The sequence below is a fragment of the Sorex araneus genome, chromosome 7, assembly GCF_027595985.1.
Source record: "Sorex araneus isolate mSorAra2 chromosome 7, mSorAra2.pri, whole genome shotgun sequence".
In the NCBI taxonomy this organism is placed as follows: domain Eukaryota; kingdom Metazoa; phylum Chordata; class Mammalia; order Eulipotyphla; family Soricidae; genus Sorex; species Sorex araneus.
This window is the reverse complement of record NC_073308.1, coordinates 58,961,451-58,973,781: the sequence shown is the minus strand read 5'-3', so window position 1 is coordinate 58,973,781 and position 12,331 is coordinate 58,961,451. Positions and strand designations below refer to the sequence as shown.

The window sequence follows — 12,331 nt, the reverse complement described above, 5'->3', positions numbered from 1 at the left end:
GGATAGGGATCGGGGGCCATATGGGATGCCAGGGATCGAACCTGAATCAGCTTCGTGCACAGCAGGTACCTTAACCCTTTCATCATCTCTCCCATCCCGGTATTTATGGTTTTGCTGGGCAAAGTTTCTATAACTTTACCCCCAGCAAAGGACCCAAGAGCCCCCACCACTGTCCTTAGGTCGCGTCTAGCCCATCTCTGTGGGGGGCCTCTGCCACTCCCCGCACTCAGTTGTTTTTTTTAATTTAAAAAAAATTATTATTTTTTTTTTTTTGCTTTTTGGATCACACCCAACGATGCACAGAGGTTGCTCCTGGCTCTGTGCTCAGGAATTATTCCTGGCGGTGCTCAGGGGACCATATGGGATGCTGGGAATCGAACCGGGGTCAGCCGCATGCAAGGCAAACACCCTACCTGCTGTGCTATTGCTCCAGCCAAAAAAATTTAAAAAATTTTTAATGAATCACCATGAGGTACAGTTACAGGCTTACAAACTCTCGTGCTTATGTTTCAGTCATACAATGTTCGAGTACCCATCCTTCCACCAGTGCCCATTCTCCACCACCAATGTTCCCAGTACCCCTCCGGACACCCGATAATCTCAGTTTTATAACTTGAGGCCAAGGGTTTGTCATCATTGGATATGCCTCTTCCTCTTTCCTTTGGTGTTTGCCTTTCTTCCTCTTGCTTTACTCTATGGATTTGTTAGTACAGTGTGTCCTCTGTGTATAATATCTCCAACTTCACATGTTAATCACCACTTGACGTGAGGCACTTCAGCTCCATCCAAGTTGCAGTAAGCTGTGAGGTTTCACCCTCCCTTACAGTCGAGTAATACATTCCGTCCTGTTTATTCTGCAGCTTCTCTGTCCACTCCTCTGTCACTGGGCATTTGGGGGCACAGCCCATCCTTGCAGCTGCTGTGAACAGCTTACCTTCCTCTCCACAACAGACCCATCCTGCATCTCGGGGATTGGCGTCTCTTACCTGTGCCCAGGTGAATTGTAGGCACTGTTTCGCTTATCTTTGCCAGTGCACAACAAACTAATGAAGTTGTACATACTGTTTCTTCTCTGAGCTTTTTGCTGCTGTGGGTTAGTTTGTAGCCTTGTTAAAGTTCACCAGGCTTGTGTTTGAGGAGTCATACCCCAAATTAGAACTTTATGGTCCCCAAGCTGGATTTTTTTCCTTTGAAAATAAATCCGCAGAAGGACATGCTAGCCATTTATGCCTGAGCAGCCTGCAACCAAATCCATCATTCAGAAGAATGCTTTTTACCTTTTTAGATGGTTGAAGGGAAAAGAATGAAAACAGGTTTTTTTTTAAAAATTTATCTTTATTTTTTTAGAGCATGACAAAGCCATGATTGAATTTCAGTCATACAATATTCCAACACCCATCCCTCCACCAGTGTACATTTCCCAGCACCAGTGTCCCCAAGTTCCCGATCCCATCAGCCCACACCCCCCCACTGACTGCCTCTTTGGCAGTCACTTTTCTTCTTCTTCTCTCTCTCTCTCTCTCTCTCTCTCTCTCTCTCTCTCTCTCTCTCTCTCCCCCCTTTTGGGCATTGTGTTAAGTAGGAGATATTCTTGATACCTTTCAGTATCTATATTGAAAAGAGGGTCTTATTTTTTATGATATGCAACTTACTTGAAATTCCGCATTCTGGTATTCATAAATACCATGTTCTCTCGTTGCTTTGTTCCCTCCACAGCATCCTCTGGTAGTAGCAGGTACCACATGGCCCACAAAGTCGTAAAAGTTTACTCATTTATTCTGCAGCCAGAGGTATGACTCAGTGTTAGAGCACCTGCCTGGTATGTGCGGGACCCTGGTTCTGACTCCTGGGATTGCCAACAGGAAACAAAAAAACTTCATCAAAATGTTGGGACCTGGGCCAAAGCAATGGTACTGTGGATAGGACTCTTGTCTTGCATGCCGCCAAACCCTGTTCGATTTCTGACACCTCATATGGTCCCTTGAGCACCACCAGGAGTGATCCCTGAGTGCAAAGCCTGGAATTAGCCCTGAACACTATTGGGTGTGGCCCCCAAACCAAAAGAAATAATAAAAATTTAAAATGTTGGAGTGCGGCCAGAGCGATAGTGCAGCAGGTAGGACGTTTGCCTTGCATGCGGCCAACCTGGGTTCGATCCCCAGCATCCCATATGATCCTCCAAGCACTGCCAGGAGTAATCCTGAGTGCAGAGCCAGGAGTGACTCCTGAGCATTACTGGGTATGGCCCCAAAAAGCAAAACAAAAAAATGTTTGCCAAGGGAGAAGTTTGCCAAGCAGACATTGGGATCATTCGGTCTTTCCTGCACTGGTTTCATCCTCGTGGTGATCAGACGAGAGGGTGCTCTTCTGAGGCCACTTTACACAGGAAGCCCAGAGAGGTGTTGTTATTCACCCCAATCACACCGCTGGGACGGGGAGTGGCTGAGCTGAGAGTCACACCCTCATCAGTGTGATCCCAGAGTCTGGACTCTCTCGCAACCCCAGATTGCTGGGATGTACCCCTGGGGGCCAGTGGTAGGCTCCATAAGAATCACTTACTCGGAATTGAATGGACGTTTCTTACAAAATGTAATGGATGGTTTCATGAAGATTTTCTCGTCCCTCTTGAGAGCCAGTGGGAGGTTCCTTATGGACCCTCTGTCCATGTTTCAATGATAAGACCTGGTGGCCAGTTCTGGACACCCCGGGACGCCGATCCTCTAGCATAAAAGCAAGGTCTCATTTCTCATGACCCGAGATGATGAGTTCAGTCCTGGACAGGAGCCCCAGGAACTGTTTCTCTTCTTATCTTTCCAAGAAGACATCTGCCTTAAAGCGACAAGCTGGCCGTGAGCCATTCATTGCCCGTGACCGTGGACCCTTACAAAGTACTACCACGCCTCTTTCTCACAAGAAAGTGGGGCAGGTGGGTTTGAGCAGACTCTTTCCAGTTCCTGCCACCCACTGGGTTAGAAATCAGGGGGAGGATTTACCAAAGGCAACAAAGTAGCGCTGGAGTCTCTCCCCTGGGTCCCGGGGCAGAGAGACAGCAGCCTTAAGTGGGTGAGAAGGATTGAGGAGACTGGGCATGATAAAAGTGGATAGCCCTGCTTCTTCTGATCCTGCACCATTCTTCCCACGCCTTTATTGATTTATTTTATCTGGCCTAAGAAAGGAATTAATGGGGCGTAGTGTAGTCTTAGTCTCTTCATTCATCCAAAAATAAATGAAGCCCGACAGGAGCCGGCCAGACCCTAGGAGTTACAAAAGCCGCCCATTTGCCCGGGAACTCAGATGTCTGGCCGCAGCAGTGCTACTGGTACTCTTTTATGAACTCCCGTCTGGACGATTCACTGTGTATCAGATGCTGTAGTGGGTTCTCTTCAGAAACCATCAAATTCTCACAAGAGCCCAAGGTTTTGGAAGCTGGAGATATAGCTCAACGGGTAGGGCACTTGCCTTACATGCATCTCACCTTGGTTCCATCCCTGGCATCCCATATGAGTCCTGAGCACTGCCAAGAGTGATCCTTGATCCTTGAGCACCCTAGTCATGGCCCAAAAACCAAACGGAAAAAATTAAAAAGCGAAGCAAAAAAATAATAAGTCTCCAGTTAATGAGCCCCATTTTCCTGCTAGGAAACTGAGGCACGGAGAGGTTAAATAAATGACTGAGCCAAGTGTCCACGACCGGATAGCGGAGCTGAGTAACTTAACACCGTGTCAGGCTTTTGCCTGCCACACCACTTAATCATCAGGATGGCCTTAGGAGGCAGCCGTTTACAGACGGGCTAACAGGCCGTGACAGCCAGGAGACGGAGCAAATCCACCCGTGTCTCCAGAGCCTGCGTCGTAACAGCTTCATGCTGTCAGCCGAGGAGATCCAATTCAGTGCTTAGGAAAACGCGTTCGCTATAGAGAGGCTATACAGGAAGGCACCCCGGGGAGTGTGGCCCAGTGTCTGGGTAAGGAATTAGAGATGAAGGAAATCCACCTAGAGGGACCCCTGGCTCTGCGCTCAGGGGTCTCTCCTGGCAGGCTGCGGGCACCGGGGATCGAACCCGGGTCAGCGTCGTGCAATGCAAGCACCCGGCCCGCTGTACCAGGCGGCGCAGTACCAGCTGTGCCGGCGGCCGCTTGCCTGCTGAGCCCCCGGGGTGAGCGCAGCCGGCCGAGGGGCGGGGCCTGGGCGGGGCCTGTTGTCATGGGAACCGCCGCTGCCGCGGGGCTGCGCACAGAGCTAGAAAATCATCTCCAGGTTCCTTCATCTCCTGGTCTTTCTCTGGGGCCTGGGAGCCCCGAACGGTCTGAATGGCCCACGTCGCCGTGAGGACCCGATAACGGAGTCCTCCTAGAAGTAGGATTAGCTGGAGAGCACTAAACATTGGCAAGATTGTCTCTGGTCCGCATGCGGGTGTCTAAAGCATCGCTTTGTGCGTGAGAAGGAATCCAGGGCCCAGCTAGACATCCTTAGCAGCGCGCCCACATGGGCCTCAGTCGCTGGGATCTGCCACCAAGGCAACGCCCAGCGCTGAATCCCAGCCTGCAGGCAGAGGCCAGCACTGAGAGATCCTGCACAGGCGGGCAGGAGTGGATGTCTTTGTTGAAATGCAAAGCGGGAGAAAGCCGAAGAGACAAAGGCTGGATGGAGCCTCATGCATTCTCGCTCTCGCCCGGGCTCCTGGCAGCAAGGACGCCTGCTGGGACCTGGCACCCCGAGTTAGGCCCCGTGTCCTGCTTGTCCTCTCCAGGCCTGCCGGGAAGCTTTGAAGGCTCTGGGGCCTTACCGGAGCAAAACAAAAGAGTTTTCTGTCTTGGTTTGCTTTTGCTTTTCAGTTTTGTGGGTGGCAGAATCTGCCAAAGATTAAGCAGCAGGGTGGGGACTGGCTGTCCCAGTGTCTGCGTGGTGGAGTTTATGTTTTGCTTCAGTGTTCCGGGAAGTGCCCTTCGGGCCTAGAAGGTGCTTCTGAAGCAAGCCTGGGGAAGGTGCTAGAGCCAGATCAGGTCAGTGCCCTCCAGCCCAAAGCAGAGCCTTGACCAGGAGCCAGTGGTCAGAAAGCAACAGCAAAGGCGAAGGGGCAGAGTATGCAGTGGCTTCCTCCGCTTTGATGGAGCTTCCTCTGGGCCCCTTCCAAGTGGGGTGCTTGCCAAGGATGAGAGCCAAAGTGTGTGTGGGGTGTGTGTGTGTGTGTGTGTGTGTGTGTGTGTGTGTGTGTTCACCTGGCACAGAATCCTAGCCCTGCACCCCTGGCATAGCCGATGCCCAACTCCTCTGGGTCCCATGTCAGATCTATGTCACATTCCCCATCACCTTCACGCCATTCTTGGGCGGGCCAAAAAGGTGGTTTGGTGGGCTCAGCACATCCCTCCCACACCCCCCTCAAAAAGGCCAGGTGTTGGGGCTGGAGCAATCAATAGCACAGCGGGTAGGGCGTTTGCTTTGCACGCGGCTGACCCGGGTTCGATTCCCAGCATCCCATATGGTCCCCTGAGCACTGCCAGGAGTAATTCCTGAGTGCAGAGCCAGGAGTAACCCCTGAGCATCGCTGGGTGTGACCCAAAAGCAAAAAAAAAAAAAAAAAAGGCCAGGTATACTCAGAGTTCCCTAATACAAGCCCAGGGCAAGGGTAGCAGCCTGGAGAAGCAACACCAGAGTCTTGGTGTTGGGGTCAGATGGCCCTTTCCGCCTGGAAGGGCCATCTGACCCCACACTCAAATGGCTTGACTGAATTGGTGGCAGGCAAGGGTCCCCAGGATTTGAGATGTTATTATTGGTTTCTTCTTCCTTGTTATGTCCTTGGTGGCCATATCCTTAACCTGGCGTGTACATTGGGCTAGTGTGGAGTGGAAATGGCCCTCCCAAGACCAGGCCAGCTCTGATGTAAGTTCTTAGGTGGCGACTGAGACAGGTGGTTAGTTCATTCCTTGGTTTTGGGGTCACAGCTGGTGGTGCTCAGGCTTCGTCCCTACTCTGAACTCAGGGATTGCTCCTGGCAGGGTACTGGGGGACCATATGGTATGCCAGGGATGGAACCCGGGTCAGTCAAGTGTAAGGCACATCCCTGACCTGCTCTCCTGCCTGTCGGGCCCCTGATTAATGCATTTCTACCCTCCGCCTAATGTTAGGGTTCACCCGGACCTTCTGTTCTTAAGAGCATGTTCAGGAGGAGCGTTGCTGCTTTGTTATGTTTCCGGGGGCAAGTGCGAACCCCACAGTGGACAGGTATGGTGTCCCGGGTGGCTTATGTGAGTGCTGAGGAGAGGCAGCCTTGAGAAAGGAAGGTCCCGCCCCGCTCTCTACCCCACGTTGGTCCCTGGGGCAAGTACCTGGAAAATTTAGGACCATGAGAGTCTGCAGTGCCCCGGCAGGGCAGAGACCTCACGCCTCACCAGCCCCGCGAGGCAGCCGTCAAGCGCTAGCTTGGAGTCTGCCAGGCGTGGGAGATGACCCCCGCCGTCCGATTGCTCAGGGACCCGTGGCTCAGGCTGGAGCAAGGAACTGATCTTCGCAGGAAAGGAAAGTTGGTCCTACATCTCCAGGCTTTCTGTCCCTCACAGAAAAGAACTTCAGGAAGAAGCAAATCGTGAAGTAAAACAAGTTTACTCAGGGAAATAAAGGAAGGAAGGAGACGGGTAGATAAAGCTTGGGCCGGGGAGATAGTGCAGTGGTCAAGCAAACTCCAGCTGGCTTCAGACGAGGCAAGCTCTTTGCCCCTCTACTATCTGTCTCTCCGCTCCTTGATCTTATTTTACAGGGCCCACACCCGGTGATTCTCAGGGCTTCCCTCCAGCGCCTGGGACTAAGCTCAGAGCCTCGCCCGTGCCAGACATAGCCTCTCCCTCGACTTGAGCCAGAGCCATCTTCTCTGCCCTGGTCACCTTTGTGACCCTCACTCCTCACTCCCTCAGATAGTAATGACGTGCTGGCGCTCACCCACCCTCTCCCTCTCCCTGCCTTGCTGGTCACCGAGGAAAGGTGGCAGAGCTTTCTCAGCGATGAGTCACCGATCTGGCGTGAAGAATCTCCTTGCACCATAGGTCTCCGGCCCAGTGATTCTGAGTCCTGACCTCATTCATTTGAATGACAGAGTCCTTCTGCCTCTCCTTTTGGGCACTTCCTGTGTGGCCGGGTTGTTGTCACTGAAAATTTCCTCCCTGTGGATGGCACACACAGGCATGGCATCCAGTCCAGATTGGGGGTGGTGGGTGCATTCTGGGCTTGGAGCGGCCGTCAGAGAATCCTTCCTAACGTGACCGGCGCCTTTGCTGAAATCCTTTTGCTGTGCTGGGGATTGAGTCTGGGCCTTTAGCAGGTGAGGAATGTGATATGGCCCTGAGCGCATCCAGGGCCCCTTTGCTGAGGTCTAAGGACTCGCTGGAGCTAAGCAGGGGAGGAGACAGGAGGGACCAGGGGCGTCTTGGCGGACCCGGGGGCACCCGGCCTGGAGATCCGAGCTTCTCAAAGGGAGTGCTCTTAGCAGTTGCAGGAGACAGAGGCCCTTGTGGGAGACCCTCCCATGCAGCAGAGGCTGTCGAACTGGCAGTAGGACCTCTCCATGCGTCCCCCCCAGTGACATGTGACGTGACAGCCCTAGATGTCCTTTTTCATTTCCGAATGAAGCTTTACTCTCTCCCAGGGAGTAGGTTGAAAGCCTCTGCTGGAAATGAATGGTGGCGCACACGTGTGCCTGTGTGCATGTGTGTGTGTGTGTGTGTGTGTGTGTGTGTGTGTGTGTGTGTGTGTGTGTGTGTGTGTGACAGAGGTGCACTACAACGAGAAAGACAGAAACAAGATTAAAACGTCACCTGGCGGTGAGATTGGTGTTGGAATGTTGAATCCTTGTAACCGATTATAAAATGTAGGGAGAATTTACATATGCCAGCCTCGCCTATTTCATATAAGCACCACAATATATTAACACAGAATTGCTTTTAAAGTTTTATTAATGACAGGTGAATTATGATTATTATCTTAATAAGATCCAAGTATAAATAAAATTTAATGTAACATTCTTTAGATTCCAGAGTTGAAAACATATATATGTAAATAAGAATAGGCATTTTATTATATTGTATTAAATAGTTTTAATTTTTTGTTCACATAGGTCAAAGTCATAAAGTAATCACAAATTGGCTCTTACTGATTTGTTTTCTGATTATTCTATTTGCTATTTCCTGAAGTTTTGTTGGAATAAGTAATCTGAAATAAATTTATTATGTGCCTGTGGGGGCAGGTTGACTTTGGGAGGGAAACTGGGGGTATTGGTGGAGGGAAGGTCACACTGGTGGTGTTGGAACATTAATGCTTGAAACAACTGTATAATGAATAATTTTGTATATCGCTGTGTTTTTATTTATTTTATTTTTTTTAATTAGTGAATCACCATGAGATAAAGTTACAGACTTACAAATTTTCATGCTTGCGTTTCAGTCATAGAATGATCGAGTGCCCATCCCTCCACCAGTGCCCATTTTCCACCACCAAGGCCCCAGCATCCCTCCCACCACCCCCACCCTGTCCCCTTTACCCCATCCCGCTTCTGTGGCAGGGCATTCCCTTTTGCTCTCTCTCTTCTTTTGGGTATTGTGGTTTGCTACAGAGGTATTAAGTAGGCATCACGTTCAGTCTATAGTCTATTTCTAGCCCGTATCTCCTATCGCTGTGTTTTTAATAAAAATTAATTAAAACAACTTTGTGGGGGTCGGAGAGATAGTATAGAGGGTAAGGCATGTAGCCAACCTGAGTTTGATCCCCAGCACCCTGAGCACTGCCAGAAGTGATCCCTTAGCACAGAGCCAGGAGTAAGCCCTGCGCCTCACTGGGCGTGCCCCCCTCCAAATAAAACAGAAAGGAAAAACAAAATGTGGTCAGGTGATAGAAAGCAGATACGGCGCACCAATGGCAGGTTTGATTCCCAGCATCGCGTGGTCCCCAGGCATTGTGGGGTGCAGCTCTGGAGGCCTCCATCGCTGCTGGGGTGGCCAGTTCTGCAGGGCCCAAGAAGCAGCATCACATCCTGGGGCCCTTGTGTTAAACCAGTGGCTCATAGTTGGGTCAGGAATTGCTGGCCGTGGCCCTGGGGCCCGTAAACACTGCTTGGGAGGCCCCTTCTGCTCCCCAAAAGAAAACGACCTGTGTCCCATCCTAAGGAGCTTGCTTTTTAAAAGAAGGTTGTGGGGTCAGGTGTAGGCTGACTCTTTCTAAAGCAGCGGTTTTCCCTGCCAGCCCACCAAGGGCGGGAGTCAGCAGGTGCAGAAAGTTTGAGAATGGTGATCAACGTACTGCGTTGGTTATGAACTGTCGATCCCAGCTCAGGGCACCAACGACCAAAGGCTGAAAGCCACTCATCTGGGTCAGAGATAGTAGTGGGGTAAGGTGCGTGCCTTGCACGTGGCCGACCCTGGTTCAATCCCTCGCATCGCACAGGGTCTTCTGAACACTGCCAGGTGTGACCCAAAGAACAAATGGAGATTAAGAAATAGAAAGAAAATTACTCCTCTGAAGGCCTTTGGATTGAGCCTTGTATCACTTGTATCACTTGTCTTCCCATTGATCTTCGATTTGCTCGGGCGGGTGCCAGTAACGTCTCCATTTGTCCCTGTCGTATGCTAGTGTAGCCCAATGATACCTACTCGCTCCAGGAACAGGAAGAGCCTCAAACCGTTCATTCAGGGTTTTTACGAAGAAGTCTCACCTGTGGTGGGCGGCCACACGGTCTTTTGGCATCCCGTGGAATCCACTCGGTAACAGCTCTAGTCCAGCGGTCGTCTCTGAATTGAGTTACATGTCCGGCCCACCTGATTTTTGATGTGTTGGCAAACAAGACAGTGTCCCTGATTCTTGACCATCGACGGAGGTCAGAACTCCAGATTCCTTCTCTCACTTGAGTGAGATGTGATACTCCAAGCATAGCTCTTTCGATTCCTCTTTGGGATACCCGAATAGCGTTCTCATCCTGTTTGCATAGGGCCCAGGACTCTGAGGCATATGTTAGTGCAGGAATCGAAAAGATGTGCCTGGAGTCAGAGGTCCTTCATTCTCTTAACCACTTCTTCGATGCTCTTGAAGACGTTCCACGCTGCTCTCTTCCTCCTGCGCAGCAACCTTTCTCTAGCAGAATCCCACCCAGCCCAAACTGAGTTGAAAATAAACCCAGGGACTGGCAAGATAGTACATGGGGTTAGGTACGTGCATGATGTGTGACCTACCAGGTTTGATCCCTGGCAGCTCATGATACCCTCAGCCCTGCTGGGGTGCCCTGAGGACCCGCCTCGGACCCACTGGACTGCTGGGCTGTTTGGTAGGCCCAATAAATAAATACACCTAATTTGGGGGTCACCAGTGCCCTGTCCTAGCGCTGCCTATGTGCTCCTCCCAGGGATATGCCGGGCAAACTGGCTGACGGTAGTTTCAGCCCTACGCCCTCTTCAGGCAGAGGGGCTGCGCCTGGAGCTGGTGGTGGCGTCACTCCGGCTGGTGTCTTATGGCCTTAATCCAAGCAAACTCCGTCACAGAAAGGAACTGGGTGATTATGCCATGAGGTATGACAATCACCTGCCCAGGGTCGCTAGGGCGAGAATGCTGCACCCGTTGACATACTCTGGAGTGGGTCACCCATCATTTATAAACTCTTGTGTTCATTTACCAACATGTGTTGAAAACAAGGCTGAACTTTCCAGTCCTCGATGACACTAGATTTGTGCCTTTGACCCTATTAATGGAGGGCCAAATCCAGCTCTCTTGTGTAACACTGTTTCCAAAGAGGCATTCCAGGCCTTAGGGATGGTGCAGAGCACTCGCTGAGCACTGAGCGATGAGTTCATGCTTGGTGGGCAGGAAACCTGGGTTCAATCCCTGACATTGCATGTTCCCCTGAACCCCTGAGCACTGCTGGGAGTGACTCCTGAGCATCCTCTGCTGTGGCCCAAAAACCAAAGAAGAGGCATTTCAAATTCTTTTTGTTGTTGTTGTTCTTGTTTTGTTTTGAGGTCACACCCAGCGATAAACAGGGGTTACTCCTAGCCCATGCACTCAGGAATTACTCCTAGCCATGCTCAGGGGACCATATGGAATGCTGGGAATCGAACCCGGGTCAGCCACATGGAAGGCAAACGCCCTACCTGCTGTGCTATCACGCCAGCCCCTCAGATTCTCAGTAAAAGATCAGGAACAGAAGCTGGAGTGATAGCACAGTGGATAGGGCATTTGCCTTCTTCTTCTTCTTTTTTTTTTCTTTTTGGGTCACATCTGGCGATGCACAGAGATTACTCTTGGCTCATGCACTTAGGAATTATTTCTGGCGGTGCTCAGGGGGCCATATAGGATGCTGGGAATCGAACCCGGGTCGGCTGCATGCAAGGCAAATGCCCTACCCTCTGTGCTATCGCTCCAGCCCCAGGGCATTTGCCTTATACACAGCCAACAGGGTTTGATTCCCAGCGTCCCATAGGGTCCCCTGAGCACCACCAGGAGTAATTTCTGAGTGCATGAGCCAGGAGTAACCCCTGTGCATCACTGGGTGTGACCCAAAACGAAAAAAAAATCAGGAACAAATATAAACCCTGTTTTTCTAACCCCCGCCCTCCCCACCACCACATCAGTCACTGTAGCACTGTAGCAATGTTGTTCATCGATTTGCTCGAGCAGGCACCAATAACGTCTCCATTGTGAGACTTGTTACTGTTTTTGGCATATCAGATACTCCATGGGTAGCTTGCTGGGCTCTCCGAGAGGGACGGAGTAATCGAACCCGGGTCAGCCGTGTGCTAGGCAAACACCCTATCCACTGTGTTATCACATCAGTCACATTGAATTAAATCCTAGGAGCCATTTCTTGCCTCCCAGCTTTCGGGCCAGCTCTGCCCCCCTGGCTAGAATGCACCGCATGTCTCCCTGCATGACTGTTCTTCCTGTGGGTTCCCACAGCATCTTCCTCCCTTACAGGGAAAGCAGTTACTTCTCTGGGTTGCAGTGACCTGCAACAGCACCACCTCCCACTCTGAACTTGACCTTCACTTGGGCTGAGAGCTGGTCCATTCTTCTGATACCTCAGTAATGCGAGTGGGAGAGGTGCTGTTTGATCTGGTGAGACATGGGGTCTGTACCTTGCAGGGGTTCATCTCAGAATCTCATCGGTCCTAGATTCCCTGGGCGGTTTCTGAGGTGACCAGAGAGAAGGCAGCGGGGACGTCCTTCTCCAGGACGCTACCTGGGAACCTGGCATCCACCTCGGGCCCCACCTCTCCCACTCGCATGTGTTATGCCCTGAGCGGGAACTGAGGAGGAGGGGTGAGGGGAGCAGAGAGGGAGCACATACCTGCAAACGTTGGCT

General features: G+C 51.3%; 1 protein-coding gene across 8 annotated transcripts in view; it reads left to right on the top strand.

The window, feature by feature from the left end:
• TRIM2 (tripartite motif containing 2) overlaps positions 1 to 12,331 on the top strand; it is a 164,765-nt gene that overhangs the window by 85,792 nt on the left and 66,642 nt on the right. The window lies entirely within an intron of this gene.